At 42.5% G+C, this 25,705-nt stretch overlaps 1 protein-coding gene across 6 annotated transcripts in view; it reads right to left on the bottom strand.

The window, feature by feature from the left end:
• TIAM1 (TIAM Rac1 associated GEF 1) overlaps positions 1-25,705 on the bottom strand; it is a 291,994-nt gene that overhangs the window by 176,332 nt on the left and 89,957 nt on the right. For 3 of the 6 annotated variants that reach the window (XM_075854541.1, XM_075854548.1, XM_075854543.1), the window contains one exon: positions 13,486-13,523. The exons of 1 other annotated variant lie outside the window; for it this stretch is intronic. The gene's annotated coding sequence lies outside the window, so the exon portion shown is untranslated. Of the gene's footprint in view, positions 1-13,485; positions 13,524-16,698; positions 16,746-25,705 lie in introns of those variants that run through there. 2 more of the 6 variants (XM_075854545.1, XM_075854546.1) reach the window with 2 other exon arrangements.

Here is a 25,705-nt window from a genome sequence, read left to right as displayed (position 1 = left end):
AAAGTCAACTGGTTCCAGTGTCCGCTGGTGTGACCGTGGTGCAACAGAACTGGCATTTCCAGTTATTCCCTTATTACACAGGTAAAATCTGCACTTAATGGTGCGTTTTTTACATTCTGATGGGATAATAAATGCGGATTTTATGCTGCAAATTTGTTATTTTTTTTTATAAACTTGTCAAATACAATTCTAAAAAGGGAAACGCAAGATAAAATTGACATGCTGAGGATTTTAAAATACGCATCGCAGGTCAATTTACATGCGGAAATTTCTGCAACGCGTAAATGAGATTACTTGAAATCTCATTTACTTTGCTGGTTCTGTATTCGGCCTTATTTACACAATCGTGTTTCACGGGCCTATGTAACTCAATGGGGCCGTTCAGACAGTCCGTGATTTTCACGCAGCGTATGTCCGCTGCGTAAAACTCACGACATGTCCTATACTCGAGCGTGTTCTGCGCATCACGCACCCATTGAAGTCAATGGGTGCGTGAAAATCACGCGCAGCACACGGACGCACTTCGCGCAACAGTAGATCAAGAAATGAAGGGAAAAATAAAACCACCTCCTTCATTTCTTTTTCGAAACCTCAAAACCGCGTGTCATAAGGATGCCATATGCGTGAAAATCACGCAGCCACGCACCAAACACTGATGACACTGCAACGCGCAAAAAAATGCAGCGTTATTTGCAGGCGCAAAACGCACACGTTCGTGTGAATTTCGCCTTACGCTGTAGATTTACTGCAGGAAAACCCGTGTGGCAAACCAGCACATAATACGCATCATGTGCATGTGGCCTAAAGGTCCTTTTCCACAGAAGATTTCATGGCCAGTAACGAGCGCCGATCAACGATAACATGTCAATCGGCGTTGTTTGCTACATTTACACGGAGCAATGATTAGGATCATGGGGACGAACGATGAATACAATCGTGTGTCCCCAAACAGTTTGTGTCTGGTCAACAGCACATTCCCTGTTTAGACGAGGCGATGTACGGCCTGCTGGGAATATTACACGGGCCAATGATCACTAACGAGTTTTTGAAAGTGCGTTAGTTTGTTCGATCGACCAAATGTTTAGCCCCTCACGTCCTCCACAAGCGGTTACAAAGTCTGTTCCTATAGATGTATTTGGTTCTGGGAAAGCTGGGTGACCACCAATATGGCCATTAAACCGCTACAGCAAGAGTGGTCACCAGCTTCCCTGGAATTTTTAACGGTAAATCCGCCTTCTTTTGCAGTGGTACATTCCTTACACCCATATGGTAGCAGAAAGAGCTTTACCATTCAGGACTCTAGGAAAGCTGGGTGGCAAAAAATTCTCTCATCACTAAGCTTTCCCTAGAATCGATGAATGTTCACCATGTAGAACAATTTTATGATTACATATTATGTTAAGTAACTTTTTATCTACCTTGCATTACTTATCTTGTTACAGATCCTCAGTTGCCCATGGTACTGGGAAAGCTGGGTGATCGCCAATATGGCCACTGCACTACTCCAGCAAGGATTGCTACCCAGCTTTCAAGGAATTTTGAATGGTCACTAGATACGCAGTAGTATACTCCTCACTCCCATATTGTTGCAAAGAGACCTCTAAACATTCAGCATTCTAGGAAAGCTGGGTGGCAACCATTTTGCTTGTCACCAAGCACTCCCGAGATCATTCAAGTGAATGTACATCATTGAAAACCCTTGTACAATTTTATGTACTTATCCGGAGTTACAGAATGTGTTATAGTGCTGAGCTGCATTTACAAGTCTGCAGGCATCAGAGCTGAAATCTCCAATCCCTACCAGCACTCTGCAATAAGATAATTGTGTTCGGGCCCCAGACTGAATTTCCACCATCTTATTAGCCAAATTTGCTCCTGATAGTTATGGATGCCTGCTGAAATTACGGACCTGGTTGTGGATCCATTGTGGCTGTCACCACCTGTAGACTAGATCCAACTACTGACCTCTAAAATCTCTGGGCAGGATACCGAGAAATTCTGGCCATAATAGGCGCTCACTATCACTCCAGAAAAGGCCAAATTCCTGATGTGACCACTGGATCAGGTGAAAATATTAGCCGTAGGGTTGAGTGTGGGGTAAAAGGAGGATAAACACATCTAAAAGTAGAAAATAATGGGATCAACCAAGCGAACAACTGAGAAACTGACCCATCAATCAGTAGGTGAAATCAAAGGTACAATAAACTAGGTGAAGAAAGAAACCGCGCAATCTTCCCAGAGAAGAGATAAAAAGGTCAAAGAAAAAATAGCCAGTGCGTTTCAGGAAGGTAAGAAAACCGAGACCTATTAAAAAAACAACAGATGACAGCGCTCATAGTGGATGTAAGTCAGCTTTTCACAGACTCTGAACAGCATATAAATCTCCAATTCTATCGGTTCCCCCTCCCCGACTGTTCTGCTTGTATAAGTGTCAGTCTTCACATAGGTCTGGCATTCTATTCATCAACGAAAAAGTTATCCAAAGCTTTTTAGTTGATGAATGGAATGCCAGACCTAAGTGAAGACTGACAATTCTATAGGGTTTTCCTATAAAAAATAAATAGAAATTATGTAGCAATATATGGGATATTGGAAAACAGCGAAAACATTTTATAATGAGACACATGACGACATCAGCAAATACTGCATTTATAACCGTGATTTACAGAGGCCTCCAAAAGTGGCTCTTATAATTTTCAATTAGTACTACAGCATCCAAAACCATATCTGACCTTTTCAGAATTTCTTCTCTTTGGATTGCCAAGTAAATATTTTCCCAATGTTAAATCAAGAAGTCGCGGAGGGTAGACATTCTGTCAGTGATTGACGGTCTTCCCGGTTTCATATACACGGAATGGAATCTAAAACTACATATGTGCAATTACTTTCTCCTCTGTTCCCTATCTTCTCTCATTGTCTGTGTGTCAGTCTAAACTGTAGGTCTGGTGTTCTATTCATGAACGAAGAATGAAATATATAATCTTGTGTGTGAGGTCATTTTTTTCTCCTCCTAAAACACGTCATTATCAGGAAGCGGTGCTGCAATCTTTCTTGAAATCGACTGCGCCTCCAGCAACAGCGCGTGACACCAGATTTGTGGTACGGTTTTGAGAAAGACATACGGAAGCTCTTCACACTGCCCTGATAACTCCTACACTTCCCATCTTACAGATGGAAAGGTTTCCGCGAGTACAGACTTGCCCTATTATCAATAGATGAGCCAGGGCAAATCCAAGCCGCCAGATGCTGCAATGAAAACTACATCCGCATTACCGTTTGTATAAAAAATAAAATCACCCTCAAAATTAGAGTGACATTATTTTTTTATTATATGAATGCAGCTAAAAATAACACGTATTAAGGGAATCCTAAAGAAAATACCTCCACCTAGTGGCAAAAAATGTATGATAACCTATTCCTGTGAAATAATTTGTAAAAACTCAGGCAGCTCTGAAGAGGTAGGTTTATCCTCAAATTGATATTTACTTAGAAGGAAAGAGAATTTACTTGATACTTAACCGGGTGACAACCTATAGGACTGGCATTAGAGACCCACAAGGATTATTATCCAGCAATCCCATACTCCCAAATTCGGAGGTCTACCTAGTCAAGGTATAGTTGCATGAGTTTATAGGGTGGGGGGGGGTTCACACTTCTGTTGGCCTTTTTTTTATGGATACGATTATGGCAAAAAAAAAAAACAACTTTTTGCCACTATAAAAAAAAAAAGGTAACAAAAAAAAAAAAAAAAAGGAATAAAACCGGGAAAAACACTTTTACAAGAAGGGAAGGATGCATTACACCATAAAAAAAAGCATGTTGTTAGAAAGGAAGCCAGGAAAGTTTGGTGACAACCAAGACCTGTAGAAGTTTCAAAGGCAGCCATGTTGGTTTTTACCAAGCTACTGCAAAAGCAAATTCAGCGACTACTATGGCTCGGGTCACACTGGGGAATTAGTCAGTTGGTCCGTCACTTTTATGGCACAAATACGTAACCCCAACTAACCCTATTATTAGTCAATGGAGTCTGACGAGCGGTTTTGGATCCCTCATGCATCGGATGCGGCAGAGAGACATGGCTTCCATTATGAACAGAAGCCATGACGCAGAGCCGAAGGGTCCTTTTACACCGGACAACTTTGGCTGTAACAACAAGCGTGTTTGCTCGTTCATGCCCTGTTTCCATTCACACTCTTGTTCGCCCGATCATTGGCCCGTGTAAAAGCTCAAAAGAATTGTTAACACCTTGAGATACGGGGAAAGCACAATTGGCCTTGTTGCGACCAATCACAGCGCACCTTTCATTTTTTTTTTCCAGAGAAGTCTAAAAAATTTAATCTGAGCTCCGATTGGTTGTTATGGGCAACAAGACTCGTTTTTATTTTTGGCTGTTTTGATAATTAAGGGACAATGACGTTATATTTACAGTTTTTCATCTTTAGGGGGGAAATGCCCTTTGGGACACATTTCACTCACGGCTCAATCCAGCGCTTGTTAAGTGATGGATTGACGGATTGGTTTATTGGTTCTGTCATTTATTCATCGTAATATAAAAAGGACGCGACTAGCAGGGAATCGATCGATCAGTCCGTGCTTTTAACACCTGTTGATACATAATAATGCATTACCCAACCCGCAGCCGTAGCGCTCTCTATAGCTGCATCATCCAATCCACCCGTCACCTAGCAACCAAAAGATTGTTCTGCGTTTTATGCACCAAAATAACTCCGGAACAAAATGTGCTGTTTCGTGTTTCTCTGGCTATTTGAGGATTTCATCAGCCAGAATTAACTAGTTATGTGCTTCAGACGAGCATCGGGGAGCAATACTGTGCGCCACTTGACATAGGTCACAACGTAAGGAGCGATGAGTGGATACTCCGAATCAGGTTAAGGAGAACGACGGCAACTTCTGCTATGGAGAGGGTGGGATGGAGGAGCCGAATTTAAAAAAATAAAAAAAAAATAAAAAAAAAAAAAGAGTCCTGAAAAGTGTGTCTTCTTAGACCACTAAGGGTTAGTTCACACTGAAGTTTTTGGCGCTGTTTATGATGCAGAAACCGTGCCAAAAAACATCCGAAATAGCCTCCTATTGATTTTAACTGGAGACGGAAGCGTTTTTTTTCCCACAAGCAGAAAAAAATGGATGCTGGAAAAAATAGCGACATTACCTATCTTGAGGCGTTTTCCGCCTCAAAAAGACCATTGAAATCAATGGGAGACGGAAAAAAATAATAAACTCAACCACGGCAAAAAAAAAAACTCAGTGTGAACTAGGCCTTAGACCGAAAAGTAGAGCGTTGCTCATCCTTTTAGTAAGCGCTCAACTGTTCAAGCCAACAAGAGGTTTAAATCCAGTGAACCATACGGGAACTATGTTTTCTATGGGTGCCATGGCAGAGAAACTGGGATAATACGAACTCCGGTCTTGGAAGGCTACCGTAATGGCGCTCTCAGCATAGCAGTACATTATTTTGCTCTAGTCCCATATTATGAGGAATATAAGCAGGACTGTACAGAGCTATTATGACACAACTTCTACATAGATCTAAGAGTAACCCATAGAATAGTAACATTACAAAAATATACCTAGTAGTCCACCTATATCCAGGTAACATAAAATGACAATGCAGTGGTGGGTATTTAGATTTTTGGCCTGCCCGTAAATTCTTGCCACGATTTTACTGGTACATCTTTTGCGCTCAATGGCCGCGGGCGAAAAATGCTCTCTGGCCTACTATTAAAATCAATGGGAGACAGAGAGGTGGAACCGCGGCAAAAACGATCATACCGATTTTTTTTTACTTCGAGTGGCTAAAGACCGCCGTGGGAAAAAATGCCTCTGCCTTCCAATGAAATTAATGGGAGGCGGTTTCGGGGATTTTCTGCCGCCGATTCAGTCTCCTTTTCAGCGTCTAAATCCGCGTAAAATTCTGTGTGAGCTGGGCTTTAAGGAATTTTGAGGCAGATTTTGAACTGCAAGCGCCATTTTTAAAGTTTTTTCCCGCCCACGGCCATGGAATCTAATGCAAGGCCAGCAAAAAATGCTCAGAAACTAGCACCGCAGGTTTTTTCTGCCTCCCATTGATTTCAATGGGAGGTCAGAGGCGGAAACCGCTGGAAGAAAGAACATGCTGTTTTTTTTTTTTCTCCTGTGAGATTTCGTGGCACCTTCTGCGCCAAATTCAGAACCAAAAAACTGTGTAAACTGACCCTAAAGAAAAATGCTCCCAAACACTATCTATACACATATATATATATATATAACCATGGACAGACCTAACCATGGACAGACCTAACCATGGACAGACCTAACCATGGACAGACCTAACCATGGACAGACCTAACCATGGACAGAGCTAACCATGGACAGAGCTAACCATGGACAGAGCTAACCATGGACAGAGCTAACCATGGACAGACCTAACCATGGACAGAACTAACCATGGACAGAACTAACCATGGACAGAACTAACCATGGACAGAACTAACCATGTACTATATGTGAAAGTTCCTCCAAAACCCAAGGGTCAAACATGGATTTTTCGGAGAATTGGATTAGTGTGTGATTTAATGAAGTGACTTCCATGCTGCGACCTCCTCAGAAGTCCTCCATTACTCCTCCAGTTTTCACACCATTCTTAACAATTCACTCTGATTACTTCTGTGAGTCATCAAAGCCGGTCAGTCAGTGGGTAGAATAAAGAACGTATATTGTTGTTGCCCGCAGCAAAATCTGTCATAGGTTATAGGTGTACTATTTCACGACCAGTATAGACAATTCAATCAAGTTGACAAATAACACATGCTTTTTATATTTCAGTGGATTCCAAAAGTCTAAGGGTATGTGCACACACACTAATTACGTCCGTAATTGACGGACGTATTTCGGCCGCAAGTCCCGGACCGAACACAGTGCAAGGAGCCGGGCTCCTAGCATCATACTTATCATACTTACGGGACAACTGTCCCGTACTGTAAACATGATTATACTACGGGACAGTTGTCCTGCAGCAAGGCAGGGACTCCTAGCGTCGTACACAAGTATGATGCTAGGAGCCCGGCTCCTTGCACTGTGTTCGGTCCGGGACTTGCGGCCGAAATACGGCCGTCAATTACGGACGTAATTAGTGTGTGTGCACATACCCTAAGTCTAGTGGATTCCAGCCTTAGCTTAACAATTGTTTGCCAATTTATGTCTGATAAGGGATTCATATAAATAGGAATGGAGATAAGCGGCTATGTCACACTTGTGACGCTGCTCATATCGGAGGACACAAAGGACTGGATAGGTTGACATCCAACCCACCCGATCTGTTTCCCTATGGGTAAAACTGATACCTGGATCTCTCTTTGAACGTTCTTTGAGCCGCTGTGTCATACATGGCTTCCTCAGGCCCAGGACTAGGCATAGCACAGGTTTCGTTTTTATCGGAGTGTTCCTTTAACAAACCAGAGATTCCCACCTGTGGACAGATCTATTTCCATCTGATGACGCATTGCCTTTGATGGTTATCCGTTAGGAAATAGCTCATTTTAGTGAGGCCAACAAAGCATCACGTACCAGAGCCAACAAGACACCCTACATTGTGCTGAGGAGGTCAAACACGCATCCATTCACAGATGGGTTTTCTGGTTGGCCAATATGAAAGTCATGTTCTCAGACATTGGCTTCAATGGCGGCGCTAAAAAGGTTTATTCCTTTTGCATTCTTTTCCCAGAAAACATTTTTTGGTGTTTGTTCACCTTAAAGGGGTTCTCCGCTTTGGACAATCCTTTGACAATAATCAAATCACAGAGTGTCCCTCCTGCAGAGTCACCCAGCGATCAGCTATAAATTTCCCTGCAGCACCACCACAGGGGAAATTAAGTATTACATGGTGTCCATTCATATCAATGGGTTGTCCGTGTAACGCAGGATAGGACAGGCGCCCCCAGAGAGAGAGACGATCTTTGTATCCACTCAAGAAATGAGGATCCTCAACAGTGGATTCCCTTCTATTCCCCTCCAATTCCCTAAAAGGGTGTATGGAAATGGGTTTTGTAAACTGGACAATTCCTTTAAAGGGGAAGCTTTATTCCAGTGACCCAGAATTATCCCAAGAAATCTGTGTCATATACTGAATGTTTCCTACTAATCACTTGCTCTATCAGACGGGTCTCATAAGGATACCAAAAAAAATAAAAAAAGCAAGTTCTTAATAAAGTCCAGCCAAGATACCGGATTACATAAAATAAAGTCCATCCTCAGTGTAGAAAACACTATGTATTTAGGTGGCACAATGGACGTAATTCCCGGCTCTAGCTAATTACGGGGAGGTATTAATCATGAAAGGGAAGGGGTCAAAGAAAATTGTTCATGTTCTTGGGTTATTTATTGGATCACAATATTATTTCATTTACATAGCAACTCGATAGCCATAGTGATCACCCAGCGGAGAGACGACTTACTCATCTGTCTGGAACCGTTGTAGAGAATTATTCAGGACGGCTTTCTCACGCCCATGCCACTGGCTTTTATTCTATACCTTCATTACGTGTACATTTATATAGACAATTACCACATACGTCTTACTTCTAAGTACAGCGCTCGTTGTTCCTCCAAGTATTGCTACCTAAGCTCACAGTCAGTTACATCGTTCCTTTTCGGCCTCCAAACACGTTGGTTACTGACCTGGTTCTCTTCGACCATGGCCTTACTTTACACTGCCTCTGTCTATGGCCTCCCTCTGATCTATATTCCCCTCCCCAGATCATGACTTTTTCCCAAAAATCATTTTATTCTGAAATCATTGCCTGCTGAAATACTCTGTACTGCTGGGGTTGAGGTTAGAAAAAAGGGTCTGTTTTTTTGTTTTTCAGAAACAATGCCACTCTTGTCCATGGGCTGTGCCTGCATCTCAGCCCTATTCACTTGAATGGAGCTGAACTGCAATACCAGACATAGCCCAAAGATAAGTGTGGAGCTGTTCACGCAACCCCTATAACCGACAGATTATGACATTTCACCTGCCTCTAGCAGCACTCTCCTCACTACTAAAAGAAGGTCACTGACTCCCATAACATTGGCACACTCCTCCGTCCTAAGCTAGTTGACAAATCTGTGCCTCACCATCAGCCCTGACCCCCAGTAGTAAAAATGTTAAAAAAAAAATAAAAAAATTTTTTTTTTTGCTTTGGTTGTGAATAGAGAAGAAATGATCATGGTAATCAAAACCAGTATAGTATAAGTAAAAAGAGCGTGTTTGCAAATTTACTCAACATTTTCTGGAGATTTATACAAAGAAATCTCGTAAAAAGTGTCCTTCAAAAGCAGAATTGTCCCTTTAAAATCCTGAAACGTAAATTCTTGGTATAACGGTTTTATTATAATGCGGCCCTTTCATGTAGTACTGAAGGGCTCTGTATTTCTATGGATGTATCACACGCTATAGGAAAAACCGCGACAACATTTAGACAATCCGTGCATCCTGCTATGATTTTACTAAAGCATCGTATGTCAGAGTTACATAACCGCAACACCCAGGACTCCCGATTCTTCCCGGCACAATACTATAGCGGGGGGTCTATACTACAAAAATAGCTTGGCCGGGTGTGGCAATTCTATGATATTACAGATTGTAATCTGACAATACTATAAAAAAGGAAAAAACATTAAAAATATAAAGTAACAAGCTGATCTTTCATATAAAATGAACAAACAAACATAAAATCCTAAACACCAATTATACAGCTGGGAGAAAGCTACAAGAGCAGAATATGGAGTGGGCAGAGCTCCAGCACAGCGAACGTGAATAGCGCGCACGATATATGTTGTGAAATGGGGACGGTACGTTTTCGTCTTCTAATTCTACAGAACTTGTCAATATGGTTTCCAGCTGAACACAAACAATAAGGGTATGTTCACACGGAGTGACCAAAAACTTCTGAAAATACGGAGCTGATTTTCAGACGTTTTTGTAGCAACTCGCGTTTTCGCGGCGTATTTTACGGCCGTTATTGGAGCGGTTTTTCAATGGCGTCAATGAAAAACGGCTCCAAAAACATCCCAAGAAGTGACATGCAGTTCTTTTTCGCGGGTGTCTTTTTACGTGCCGTATTTTGACAGCGACGAGTAAAATTATACCTCGTGGGAACAGAACATCGTAAAACCCATTGCAAGCAATGGGCAGATGTTTCCAGGTGCATTAGGGGCCTTTTTTTTTTTTTTAGGCGGTATTCGAGGAGTAAAACGCCCGAATTACGTCTGAAAACACTGCTTGTGAACATGCCCTAATAGTTTAAAAAGAAATCCGTTTCTAGGAAAGATGGATGACTACGAATAGCATTGCCATTAAAGGCCTGAGGGCTCATTCAGACGAGCGTGTTCCTCGTCCGTTTGCTGTCTATTGAAATAACTGACAGAACACGGACCCATTCATTTCAACGGGGCCATTCAGACATGTGTGAGTTTTCACACAGCGAGTGTCTGTTGCGTGAAACTCACTACATGTCCTATATTGCGTTATTTGCGCACCTAGTCGCCCATTGAAGTCTATGGGTGCGTGAAAACCATGGTGTGCTCTCCGTTTTTCACGCATCAGTTACATAGAAAAACAGAGAAATAAAATGAAAAGAAAAGAAAAAAAAAAAAAAAAAAAAAAAAAAAAAAGGTGCTTGCATGGACGTGAAATGTAGGAAAAATGCTGCGGTTTTTTTTTATGCGCACAAATCGGACACGCTCGTCTGAATGTAGCCTAAGAGGGTGGTCATCCAGCTTTCCCGGTCTCATGACTATTAAAACTGCTAATTAACGGAAGGAGCAGGCGTCACCATGATTAGGCAGACTTTACGTTAAGGGAGCACTTGCACGTCGCGGTTGAGGTGCGGTTAGAACCGCATCAAAAAACACGTCTGAAAAAAATCATTAAACATTGCACCAAATCGCAGTAAAACCGCATGCGTTTTTCGGATGCGTACTTTAGGTGAATGCATTAGTGAATGGACCTGTAGAGTCTGCGAAAGCCGATACAACAGTAATAATGTTTCCCAGAAACAGATCGGTACCAATCTGACTATGGATTTGATTAACCCTAAGCTAGCCATATAGGTCTGTAAGCAAAAAGTTTAGTAATTCACTTTTAAAGGCTTATTTCCAGTAAATAAAATGCTATGTCCACCTTTGCAACCATTTGAATAATACCAATAAAAAATGAAGCAAATTTGCAAATAGTCTTGATTAAAAAATCTCCTATCGTTTTCAATCTACAACTCCTATTCTGACCTATATGTTTCCATGGTTACAGACTACAAACAAGCCCTGTGTAGTCTGATCCTGCAGTCCATACTCCCATACTTCTTGCTAACCTACCAACTGTACTGTATGTTACCAATACAGGAGACGTGTAAACCGGTATTACTGCAGAATCAGACTACACAGGGTTTGTTTGTAGTCTGTTACCATGGAGACACAGATCTAGGAGTAGAAAACTCAAAATTATAGATTTTTATTGAGGACACTTTTGCAAAGTTGATTCATTATTTTAGATGCTTTGGAGCAATACAAATTGGTTGCAAAAGTGGAGCTAGATGTCTTGCATCATAATTTTGTGTTTCATTTTGGCAAAAGACGAGTGTAAAATGTAAATAATGACACCTGAAGGTACGATGACACAATCACAGTGGGATGACAAAGCCACATTTACACTTCGGATGGTAACAGGCGCTGGTGGGACATGCCTGACATTACCAATAACTTTGTAGCTGGAGCCCCGGGACATGAATACTTTACACTCATCTGCGAATATTTACAGCAAAAAGTATTAAGTTACAAAAAGAATAATTCCCTTTAATTATATGCGATCTTTGCTGTAACCCTCTGTAATTAGTGTGACAGTTCCACCATGTAATTTCCAGGCTTCGTTTGATGAATTTTTCTTTGTGTATAAAAGCTGCACTAAACAGAACACTGAAAAAATTGAGAAGTTCATAAAAAGCCGCAAAAAAAAAAAATTGTTGAGAATTGGATTATTTTTGCCGCTTATTAATTATCGTATTAGGAACTGTTCACATCAGCATTCAGGTTTCCGTCAGAGGAACCGATGAACGGAAATCCGAACGGAAACTATAGCTTCCGTTTGCATTACCATTGATTTCAATGCTAATGCTTCCATTTCAGTGTATTGCCGTTTGTCTCCGTTCCGTAAAAATTGTTGCTTTTTTTCACATAAAACAAAAAAAAGTGCTGTCGACTGCGCCATTGTTTCCGTAAAAAAAACAAAAAACTTTACGGAACGGAAACAAACTGAAACGGAAGTATTACAATTGAAATCAATGGTAATGTGAACGGAAGCGATAGTTTACGTTCATCGGTTCCTCTGATGGAAAGGTTGAACAGAACCCGAACGCTGATGTGAATACGCCCTCAAATGGTGAAATCATTTTGTATTATGGTCAAATTAGAAGACTTTATATTTGGATTAGAATTATAATAACTTGATGCTATTTGTTATGTATTGATAAAATGGTTCAAATTAGAAGGGTTTTTATAAAATACAGTTTTACACAAGATGGATTTTTTTGGTGACTAAGGAGGTTTCTTTATATTAACAGAGAAATTTCCCCTAAAAAAATATATGATAAAGTTTCATATAGTCATATGTACTACTGATGTAGAGCTTATGCACACGACCATGTTTTTCTTCGGTGTGCTATCCGTATTTTGTGCAGCTAGCACAGTGACCCATTTATTTCTTTTCGTATCTGTTGTTCGTCCCGCAAATGATTGAACATGTCCTATCCCTGTCCGTATTTGCAGACCCATATCGTGATTCAAGTCTATAGATCCGCAGAAATAAGAGACCGCACACAAAAGAACTCAGTGTGCTGGGCATTTTGCGGATACGTTTCTAGAAGTCTGGGAAATCGGATTACGACATTCCTATGAGTTTTTTGCAGGCGGAAAAATCTTTGCCACATTTTATGCGTCGTTTTTCAGCCGCGGCCTCTGATCGCCGCAGGCAAAAAACGCAGCAGAAACCGCTTTCACTGCCTCCCATCGAGGTCAATGGGAGGTCAGAGACGGAAACACCTGCAAAAAGGGCATGATGCTTCTTTTTCCCGCGAGTGTTTTTTTCTGCTCGCGGGAAAAACGCCTCTGCTTAAGATAAATGAGGAGTTTTCGGACGTTTTTTTGGCGCGGTTACCTAAGCGGTTTCTCTGTCAAAAACAGCGTAAAAAAAAACCCTGTGAGAGAAGAGGACCTAAAGCATTACGGACCCAAATACAGACACTACGATCCGTAGTTTGTGGCCCGATCAACGGCAACAGGCGGGTGCTTGTGGTCCAATGCAAACATAAAAATGTAATCATAGGTATTAGAAGCGTAGAATAACCCCATTAGTCCCTATGTTTTATATTTAATGGATATTTGGAAGATTGTAAAACTCTACAAGCAAAACTACCATACAATAAAAACATTTTTATTATAAGTCTACTTTATACTTACAGGTCCATGGATTCCAGGCACAGTGGAGCAAATAGGATCTGAAAAAGACAAAAACTACATTTCAGTGTTCTAATGAATGGGTCCATGTTTGACACAAATCCCTTTGTCCGTCTATGTTCATGAAATCTCTCTTACGGAAGTGATCATTTGATTTTCAGCAATAAATTAACTATATTGTGCCATAAAGTCTCTTTGGTTCTTAAAGGATTGGACAAAGATTTAAAAAAAAAAATATGTTTTTGGTTTTCTTCAGAAACAGCACCACTTTAGTCTATGGACTGTCTCTGGTATTGCAGGTATTCACTGGAATGGAGTCGAGCTGCAATACTAAACATAACCCATGAGCAAGAATGTTGGTTTCTGGGAAAAAAACTAAAAATAAAATCTTAGACAAGGCACTCGCCATCAAAGTTGTTCTTCACCATAAGAGGAGCAGAACAAGGGAAAAACCAGTAGCGCCACATCCATTGCACTACAGACATCACCGGTGGGTGACAGAGTCTATTGACTTTAATGGATTCTGTCGGGTTATCGGTTTTACTGGAACCAATAGCACAACATGAAGCGCTATTGTTTCCAGTATTTTTGGCGGAATCTGCGACAGAAGCCCCTAACGGAGCCTCTAACACAGATGTGAGCTAAGCCCAACTATATAATTTGCACCAGTGCTGGGTATTATTTATTTTCCTTACTAGGTTATGGTTACAGGTTTCTATTATTAATAATCATCATACACAAGAAGTTCTTATTCTAGAAATCAACGCCCTATTTCACTGGTCAGCAGTATGTGCTCCAGAGCCACTTTTCTACAAAGAAACAGTAAGTTGCAACTATAGTCAGCCATTCTGGAAGTTGTGTTTGGTTATCGAGCCAAGGATATTGCATAGATGTATGCAGACACTTTCCTGCTCTCCGTGTGTTACCTTAGTACACAATGTTAGTGCAAACCCGGATTCCAGGCAGTGTCCCGCTATCACGGGCAGTCAGGGGTATGTCCCGGTGTCAACTCTATCTCTGTCCTCAGGACGCAGATACAGTTAAATCCAATGCTCAAGCAGGGAACAGTCAGCTCCCTGCTTCAGCATTAGTACAGAGCGGAGGAGCAAAAGGAGCTCCTCCGCTCGCTGAGGACTCCCCAGGAATAGCGCTACTTTAAGCATTGAGCCCGGGGAAGCCCTGGACATCACTGTCCATACATGGACAGTGACATGAGTGGCTCCTCTAGGAGTGGAATCCCCGGCCACAGCGTGGCCGATAATCTGGCTGGGGATTCCGCTCCTAGACTGAACCCCTGACGTCACTTTCCATATATGGACAGTGATGTCAGAGGCTCCACCTGGAGTGGAATAACTGGCCACAGCATGGCCGATGCTCTAGCTGGGGATTCCGCAATTAGAGTCCCTCTCTCTACAGGGGGGGCAGTAGCGCTATATACAGGGGGGTTGGCACTATCTACATGGGCTCTGGTATTTTATATGTGGGCACTGGCACTAGGGGCAGCAAAGACGGCATTATACGGTATGGGAGCAGCTATGGGGGCATTATAAACTAGGGGGCTTCTGTGTGGGCATTATACTGTATGGGAGCATGATACTGTGTGGGCTGAACTGGGTATGTATGGGCAGGATTAGAGGCATGGCTTAAAAGAGAAAAAAAAAATTACCATCGGTTGTCCCGCTTTGCGATACTTGAAAGTTGGGAGGTATAATACGGAGGTAAGAACACCCACATTATACCCTGGGAACTAAAGATGCCAGTGCCTCTAATGCAACTATTAAAGCCAATTACAATGTGATTTTTTTTATCTGGATGGCTGATTTTGACAAACAAATGGTCTTTGTGATAGCACTGAACTAAAAGAAATCGGGTTATAGCACAGGAGCCTTAGATATCATGCACACAGCAGTACCATGTGCAAGAGGCTGTACAGGGTCACAGAGAGTCCCTGCGTCTCCATACCCCAGAGCCACGCTGTGCGACACCATATTATGGAGATAATCTCCTCTAGAAGCAATGCCTCCATAATACCTCGTCTGCTGGAACATCACACGTAGGCCGAAAAAAAAAAATATATGCTTGCCTACGCAAGAAAATCGGAAGCATATTAAGGTCCAGTAGGGCCCCAAAAAATTTCTAAGGGTGCCTTATAACAGTTCTCTATAAAGTTGTAATGTGACCATGTGCATAATCCCCATTTTGGGCCTGTAACTTCAAACATGGATAACTCCGCATAGATGTTATTAAAAGCCCCTTTTCAATTTTAATATTACATAAAAGGCTTTTGTATATCACGCCTGGTAGCTCCGGTCTAGCGCTTTGTTATTTGAATGACATTTATATATAACCCAGTTCATTCTTATCTTTGTATTTACCCCAAAGTCAAATTGGAGCCAGATGTAGACCCTTCTCTAACCCAAGACGTCAAAAAAAAAAAAAAAAAGCAAAAAAAAAAAAAAAAAAAGAAAGCTTTTGGATCTCGCGCCCCGTTCTTAATAAAATCATAAATCTTGCTGGCGACAACTCACAGGATGTTTTTTTCCTGACCAAGACAAAATGGAAAAACGCTTTCACAGCTGTTGTGATCCAGGTTACAAGATTACGACATTAAAAATGAATGGTGCCGGGAAACAGGAAAGAGCCTCTTAACAAGTCAGAGCAAGCGCCATGCTCAACATGAAGAGGTTCCCAGGGGAGAGATAGAGACAGGACCTATGAAAACGCGAGGCCATCACTCAGCTGCTGCTATACAAGACGGGGTCCCTGCAGGACAGGATTAGATCTCCGCCTGCTACCTGCAAAACACATCCTCACCTGCATCGGCACTGATTCGGTCACATTATCCATTGAAAGAAAGAATTATAAATATATACGAAAAATGACTCAATGGACAATTATAAGGGACATTAAAAATAGACAAGTATCTAACTGACCCCAATAGTTCTATGTGAAATAAATGTCCGACGCATATACCAATATCGAAAGCTTACATCACGAGACCATGAGCCTCGGATCAGGTTTGGACAGATTCTGAGATCAAATGGATATATATGCGATAGATGAATAGGTATAAGACAGGTGAAATAAAGTACAGATATGTGTAGACTACATGGCCAAAAACATGTATACACCCCTTATAAATTAGTGGGACCAGCCAAGTAATTCCCCATAGACAAACAATAGCAGTAGAATGGGTCATACTGTAGAGCGCAGTACCTACAGTGGGGCGGTTATCGGATTCTACCTTTCCAGCAAGTCATTAGGACTGCCCTGGTCAACGCTAAGATGCACTATCTACAGTCACGGAACATCAGGAGCCTCAATGAATTAGGTTTCCATGGACACGCAGCCTACATAAGACTGAAATCTCAATGCCAGGTGTGGGCTGCAGTGATGTAAAGCACCATTGGGTAAGGAGGAGTAGAAATGCATTCGGTAGAGTGATGAATCACGATTCACTATCTGGCAGGCAGTAGTGCAACTTTAATGTTTGCTGGAGGAACAATAAGGGTAAGCTGACACATAGCGTAAATACTGCGGAGTTCTGCAACTGAATTCTTTGTGGAAAATCTGCAGCATAATACAGTAGCAGCAGAAAGGATGAGATTTAAACAAATCTCATATACACGCTGCGTAAATAAGTGGGAAAAAGCTTTCAGAAATTGACCTGTGGTATGTTTTTTTGTTAAATCTGCTGCCTGTCAATTGTATTTGTGTACACGCTGCTTATTTGTTGCAGGTTTTCCCCATTGAATTCAATGGGGAGGTAAAACCCGCAACAAATAGATGATGCGTTTTTCCCAGCAGGAAAACAGCAATTCCGCCGCAAAAAAAAACTAAAAAAAATAAATCTTATATACTTACCCAGAATTTTGTGTTTCTTCGTCCAGGCCAGCATCCTGGGATGACGTTTCATCCCATGTGACCACCAGTTTTGCAACTTGATCCTTGTATCAGACAGTACGATTAGACCACATCTGACCAGAAATAGGCAGTCAAGTTTCATAGAATCTGTGTGTCAAATTACTGAAGTGGCTTTAAAGCGAATGTCCACTTGTTAGATAAAACATAATATATAAAAGTCACTACCTATAGGTGTATATGCTATTTCTTTTCCTCCGTGCCTGGCTGCTTTTTAGATCCATTCTATCAAGGCAGAGTTGTGATCGGTGACTACAGTTTTGCTACAGTGCCTATAGGGAGTTGAGGTAGTCTGAAACACCTCCTGACTCTTCATTGGTTCAGGCGGCTGCTCTCTCACTCTCCGCTGAAGCTCGGCCTCTTCTGATTGGCTGCGGTGTATAAACACAAGTCCAGCACAGGCTCACCAGGAAGTTGGTGGATAGAGAGCTTATTTTTTTTATACAGCAAGAGCAGGATGATTATAAAGTATACTACACCACTAGTGAGAAAAAGATTAACATCAAGTAATTGAAGCACATCTACTGAGGGGAATCAGCCATAGTAAGAGGGAGCCTGGAGAGCCACTTTAAATGGGTTTTCTGGGACTTGTATATTGCTGATCTATTCTTAGTATAGGTCATCAATCTCAGATCTGTGGGGATCCGACGCAGCCCCTTAAGTCAGCTGATCAGCGGGGGTGTCGGAAGCCTCCACCGATTTGATATTGATGGCCCACCCTAAGTATAAGCCATCAATATAAAAGTCCCGGAAAACCTCTTTATGGCCCCACGCACACAGCATAACCTGTACATCTGTGTACGGAGGCTGTATTGCTCCTTAGTACAGGGGCGTACAGTCTCCGTCAAATGCCGAGTGTACGGAGCGATGCTTCAAGGGGAGAAGAGCTCCGTACATACGGCAACCAACGAAGCACGCCATAATATGGTGAAGAAGCCCACAATCAACTGCTTATTTCTGCATTCACATTCTTCTTACAAAGAAAATAAAAAAATAAAAAAACACAGCTATTCCCAATGGGTGTCCAGGGTTGGGTTGTCACAACTTGTGGCCAGGGATTGGACATCTTCATTTTGCATTGCACTCTAAATTCTACTTAGCGGGGTCTGTAGCGTTCAGGAGAATGCGGTTCTGTTCACATCTGCGCTAGTATTTCAGTCATGGGAACAGAATAACGAAAATAACATAAGCACCACTTCTGTCAAATGGCACCCGACAGAACCCATTGACTTTAATGGGCTCCGTCGGGTCTCCATCATTTTGACAGACCATATAGCTCTGTAAGCTGCACAATTTGGTCCTGTAAATATGACGGAATCTGCAACGGGGCTCTACAGGATGATCTACAGGGACAAGGTGTCTCCATGGCTTTATAAGAAGCTTCATATTTTTGGAGAGATTTAACTTCTTGTGATCGGACGTCATGCAAAACAGCCTCAGGCAAAGGAGGACGACGTATCTTTCTCAAAAAAGAAAAAAGGAAACGACTGCCACAAAGCTCTTAACTAGGATCCAGCGTCTTCTACAACACAAGAAGTGATCTGTAAATGGAGAACTCCTGTGGGATCATCAAGAGGCCGCAGAAAAGTAGGAAGCTTATTGCTGACCACACAATCACCTCTAATGAGGATCCTATACATTTTACAACAAGCTATTTTAGGAATAGGTCTTCTGGCTTAGAAGAGGAAAAAAAAAAAAAAAAGGGAAGAAGGAACGAGCAGTTCATCCCAAACGTCTTGAAACCATTTCAAGAACTGAGAAGACCATGTACGTTTCGCTCCTTCGCCTCTGGCCACCCCGGAAGAAATGTTCCTCTTGAACGGGCAGCCTCAGAGCATTCTGCATTTAGTGATCTCCCCTACGTTATTTTCACTGTACCCCTCCCCTGAAAATCAAACATCACAGGCATTTAATTAATACTCAAGACGTTTTCTAACTTACATCTTTTGATTGTACGATATTCAAGGTTGTCTTGCTAATGAAAATGTGCTGTGGGGACGTAAATCAATAATTCACATGCTCGCAAGGAAAAAGCCAACAGGAGGGGTTTGTATGTGAACTCGTTGCTGTAGGTTCAGCTATACTTGTACAGTAATTGCAATTCCTTAATATGCCCTTATTATTGGTACAACTGCCTGTCCAAGCAATGGCACGGTGACTGGAAAATCTGCCTTGGCCACCAGGTGCCAGATGCGGTCATAGACCAAAATGAGGGATCGGGCACGTTAGATTTTAATATTGCCCGATCATTTGTTCCGGTGGGGAAAAAGGCTTCTTCCAGAGGGGTCTGGCACTATATTACTCTCCTCTCCCCATTGAAATAAAAATGCAGACGGCCATGTTTTTGGTGGAACTCCGAGAAATTGTTGTCAGTTGAACAAGCGATTGCTCATGTGTATGGTGAGCTTCAGATTTGTCCAGGCCTGTTCTAAAATTAACTTCAGAGGGAAGAAGAGAATCCAAACTCCCTGCCATTGCCATGAGACGCTGTCAGCAGCATGGCTGTGTCAAGCCCATACAGCAGATAACACAGGCTGCCCTAAAACAGCCTATACCTACTGACAGACTGGCAGAGTTTTGTAATGTTAGCATATTAGTGGGTTTTGATTATTTGTGCCATGGAATGAATACGTTTAACCAAGTGATTGAAAATTATGCTGGTTCTCTAATATTTGTCAAATGAAATGCGCCAGAAAAATGGTGTAATATACGTTAGAAAAATGATACCTTTTTGTGGAAATATTGGCTTAAAATATTTGTTATACGCAACATGACCACCATATTTATCATGCTACCACGCCACTTTTTCAGATACCTTCAGCGTGGCTTTCAAGATTTTTTTGCCACTTCTCTGTTCAGGGATCCATGTAGCGTATACAAAATAGACGTGAAATGACATACGGTGCACACTACACCAATTACATGTTAATAAATATGCCCAAATAGGTGTTAATTCGATTACTACAGGTTGGCATCTGGTTTTTCAAGCAATGTACAGTTAGGTCTAGAATTATTTGGACAGTGAGAAGTTTGGGCATTTTAGCGGTTTACCAAAACATATTGTATATACAGTTATATAATTAATATGGGCTTAAACTGCAGACATGTTTAATTTGAGGGTATTCACATCCTAATTTGAGGAAAGGTTTAGGAATTACAGCTCTTTAATATGTAGCTGCCGCTTTTTCAAGGGATCAAAGGTAATTGGACAATTATCTCAAAAGCTATTTAATGAGCTGCATGGGCTATTTCCTCGTTAATCCATCATCAATTAAGCAGGTAAAAGGTCTGGAGTAGATTCCAGGTGTGGCATTTGCATTTGGAAGCTGTTGATGTGAACCCACAACATGAGGTCAAAGGAGCTCTCAATGCAAGTGAAACAGACCATCGTTGGGCTGAAAAAAAAAATTAAGAAATCCATCAGAGAGAGATGCACAAATGTTAGGAGTGGCCAAATCAACAGTTTGGTACATTCTTGAAAAAAAAAAAAAAAAAAAAAAAAAAAGGAGCGCACTGGTGATCTCGTGAACTCCAAATGGCCTGGATGTCCACGGAAGACAACATTGGACGTCGCTTCACAGGACAGATGGACAATGACCCAAAACATACTGCAAAAGCAACCCAGGAGTTTATAAGGCAAAGAAGTGGAATATTCTGCAATGGCCGAGTCACCAGATCTCAACCCGATCGAGCATTTCACAAAACTTAAGTTAGAAAGAGCCACAAACAAGCAACAACTGAAGAAGCCGCAGTAAAGGCCGGCAAAGAATCACAAAGGAGGACACCCAGCGTGTGGTGATGTCCATGGGTTCCAGTTTTCAGGCCGTCATTGCCTGCAAAGGATTCTCCACAAAGTATTAAAAAAAAATAAAAATAAAAAATTATTTTATTTCTGGTTATGTTAATTTGTCCAATTACTTTTGAGCCCCTGAAATGAGGAGTCCGTGTAGAAAAATGGCTGCAATTCCTAAACGTTTCACAGGATATTTTTGCTCAACCCCTTGAATTAAACCTGAAAGTCTAAACTTCAATTGCATCTCAGTTGTTACATTTCAAATCCAACGTGGTGGCAGCAGAGCCCAAATCATGGAGATTGTGTCACTGCCCAAATAATTCTGGACCTAACTGTATATCTAATAAATTTGGAGCAACTCGCTAGGCAGGTGGTCTACTGCCTTTTTTTACCCCACAGCATGGCTGCTTCATACACAAGTCAGAATTTTTCCGCCCAAAAAATGGAGTACACATTTTATAAATATACCGCATTTTAGGACTTCTTAGTCTTTACATATCTATAGCAGACCAGACTTAGCCTATGTTCACAAAACAGATTTTTGCTGAGAAAAAAATCTGATATGTAATTGGCCGAGAACCACAGCAGAAATCCGAGGCCGACCCTCGGATTTCTGCTGCGGTTTTGCTGTATAACCAGCCTGGATTCTGCACACAGATTAGCCCAATTCAATACTGATAATCCATGTGTCTACCACCCAACGCGGTTTTCACGGTGGAATACGAAACGGAAAGCGCATCATAAGAGACATTTATTTTGGGGGGCGGATTGCATTTCCGCCCGTTGAAAGTTCTGCCTTGTAGGAATAAGCGTTTTTCATTTTGATTTAGAGACAGAAATTGTATTGGATTCAGTGTAAAAATTCCGCCGTATGAAGAGGGCCTTACATTATAGTGAGGTATGACGGGGTAGCATTAAAAACATTTGAGCAAGATGATACTTTTTATAAATGTACCCCTATATGTAAATGCTATATACACACACACCGCTATATATTTCTGACAAAATATTCTGTAAATCTTTTTAGGTTTTTCCATCCCATTGTTCCAAGCACTGAAGCGCCTATATATAAGCTCATAAACATCAGTAAGAGCGCTTTGCATGTCTGCTTGGCTTCCCAAAGGACAACCTTTAAAATAACCAAAGACCTCTATTAAACCCATAAAGAGCGGCAGTAAATCCGTCAGGTGACACCGCTGTAACTAACATCACTTATCCCCTGCGCAAACAACGTAGTTGAAAGAACCGTAATTATAAGGTCTAAAAACTTCAAACCGCTCCATAGACAGACAAAGAAAATTACAGCGGACGAGGCCAAAACAGGAAGAGGATTTCTTCATATTATACAAAAATTCAAGGTGGACGAGGATTTCTAAAGCAGGGATCTGGCTGCAGGGGGGTAATAAAGCTCTATACAACTAGAGGAAAGATTTCAGGAAGTTTGTGACGGTGATTAAAGAAACAGCGACTCAAATACATAAACCAAAGGCTGCAGGCCAGAGAAGCAACAGCAAGTAATATACATGTATGGGAGGCTGTATACAGGAAGAAAACTGCTAACAACATTTATTTTTTTTTGTGCCCCTCCCCCTTAAACATTTATGACAGCTCGGAGCCCCATCAAATTGCTAAAGCCAAAGTACCAACACTGTTCTTCCAAGAGTCATGACCCTTTGACTTCACATGGAATACACGAGGTCAGTCTATTGGTCAGATCAGCACAAATCAGACATTTATGACAAATATCGCTATGTAGATTCTGGAAAATTTGACACAAAAACAAAAAAAATACATATTTGTCTAATCACTCCTCTTCTACTGTTTATGAGTTAGGCTGGGTTCACACGACCTATTTTCAGCCGTAAACGAGGCATCAAGCAGCGCTCCAGGACCGGAATCCCCGGCCACACGGGGATTCCGCTCCTTCAGGGAGCTACAGTGGCGCTATCTATACAGGAAGGGGGGTTGCTATCTACAGGGGGGCACTATAGCAGAGCAGGGAGGTATCTCTCCCTACCAGGGGGCTGTGGGCTGTGCGGCGCTCCCTACCAGGGGGCTGTGCGGCGCTCCCTACCAGGGGGCTGTGCGGCGCTACCCCCAAGGGGGCTGTGCGGCGCTACCCCCAAGGGGGCTGTCTGGCGCTACCCCCAAGGGGGCTGTCTGGCGCTACCTACAGGGGGAATCTGTGAATGGGGGGCTGATGGTCATTTTGCTGTGAGTGGGGGGCTGATGGTCTTCAAGTGGTTTCCACCTCTGACCTCCAATTGAAATTAATAGGAGGCAGAAGATAAGTGCAGTGCTCGTTTGGAGCTTTTTTTCCCTGCGTCTTTTGCATTCGCTTCAACAGATTAAGAAAAAACACAAAAAAAAGGTCACACAGCGCTGTCAGTTGCTGAAGGAATTTTGAGGCAGATTTTTTTTTGCCTTACAAAAAACGTGTGTGAACATACCCTACGAGTGGAGTACTTGTTCTTAGCCGTTTTCTGCCTTTCTCAAAACAATTTTTGGTAGGGGGGCCCTGAGGAAATTTTGTTTTTCCAGTGCTGCCTCGAGTCCGAAAAGGTTGGGAAACTCTGTACTAGGCTACAGGGTCCCGTCATGGAGCAGCTCAGTTCGTCATGGGAACGGGGCCTAGGTGAGTACAATTTTTGTTTTTGTTTGGGGACACTGTCTACAAGGGGGAGGTGCGGGGACTGTATGGCACGATCTACAAGGGGGAGGTGGGGGACTGTATGGCACTGTCTACAAGGGGGAGGTGGGGGACTGTCTGGCACTGTCTACAAGGGGGAGGTGTGGGGGGGCTGTATGGCACGATCTACAAAAAGGTGGTGGGGGATTATGGCACGGTCTACAGGGAGGCTATATGGCAAAATCTACAGGGGGGCATTATACTGTGTGGGGGCCACTAAGCGGACATTATAGTGTGTAGGGGTACTACAGGGGGCATAATACTGTGGGCACAATTAGAGGACAAAATACTGTGTCCTTGAAGGGGTTGTAATATATTATTAAATATTATTATTATACTGTATGGGGGCAGTAAAGGGGCATTATAATTTATGGGGCATTTTTTTTAATGATGGGATGGGGCGCCGAAAGATAATTTCGCACAGGGCGCCATCTATCCTAGAGCCGGCCCTGGTGAGAGGTGACTGAGGTTTGCACACGACCGTAAAAACTCCCGTTATTACGGGTCGTAATCACGACCCGTAATAACGGGCTCATAGACTTCTATTGGCGACGGGTGCCTTCCCGTTTTCTCACGGGAAGGTGCCCGTGCCGTTGAAAAAGATAGAACATGTCCTATTTCAGGCCGTAATAACGGCACGGACAGTCCATAGAAGTCTATGGAGCTCTCGTAATAACGGGTGGCTACATGTGTGCACCCGTCATTACGGCAGCGTTGCTAAGCGACGTCAGTAAATAGTCACTGTCTAGGGAGCTGAAAGAGTTAACTGATCGGCAGTAACTCTTTCAGCACCCTGGACAGTGACTACCGATCAGTATAAACCTGTAAAAAATAAAAATAAAAGACGTTCATACTTACCGACAACTTCCTGCTTCCTCCAGTCCGGTCTCCCGCCCGTTGCCTTGGTGACGCGTCCCTCTCGACATCCGTCCCGACGTCCTGGATGACGTTTCAGGCCATGTGACCGCTGCAGCCAATCACAGGTCAATCACAGGCTGCAGCGGTCACATGGACTGCCGCGTCATCCAGGGATGTCGGGCTGGATGTGAAGAGAGGGACGCGTCACCAAGACAACGGCCGGGTAAGTATGAATTTCTTTAACTTTTATTACAGAAAGGGCTGTCCCTTCTCTCTATCCTGCACTGATAGAGAGAAGGGGCTGCCGATTAGTGCAGTGCTATTTTGCCGCCAAAAACGTGCTCGTAAATACGGGTGGAATACGGGTGACACCGGACCCATATTTACGAGCACGGGTTCGTAAATACTGGTGCAAAACGGGTGGAATACGTGTGACACCGGACCCGTATTTACGCCAGTATTTACGGGTGGGAAAAAATACGGTCGTGTGCATGAGGCCTTTTACTCTGTAGAAAAAAAGTCTTCCTATAAAAAGTCTAAGTGTAGCCCCAGCCTGCGTCACCATAGCTCTGGAATTGTGTCACAGGAACAGGATAAACTCTGCTACACAATAGGTCACAGCAAAGAAAATTAAATAATTACATTTTGCGATTACCATGGGTAACAATCAGGGGCCTAGCTATAGGGGGTGCAGAGGTAGCCGTCACACCCAGGCACTGGTGTCTGAGGGGGATTCCGAGGCCCCTCTGCCACATAAAATGCCAGTATTATAAATGGCACATGATGGGTGGGGCCCCTGTTCCAGATTTTGTAGTAGGGGACAAGAGATTCAAGTTACACCTCTAGTAACAACACCATCTCTGGACCTCCTAAATTAACCTTTTAATGTGCACACTCCAGTTCAGAAGATCTAGTGTTATACAAGTGGATGGGACCATCTACCTGCTTATCGACAGGGCATC

Source organism: Rhinoderma darwinii, chromosome 2 (genome assembly GCF_050947455.1).
Source record: "Rhinoderma darwinii isolate aRhiDar2 chromosome 2, aRhiDar2.hap1, whole genome shotgun sequence".
Taxonomy (NCBI): domain Eukaryota; kingdom Metazoa; phylum Chordata; class Amphibia; order Anura; family Rhinodermatidae; genus Rhinoderma; species Rhinoderma darwinii.
The sequence above is the reverse complement of the archived record's forward strand: the minus strand, read 5'-3'. Positions and strand labels throughout refer to the sequence as shown.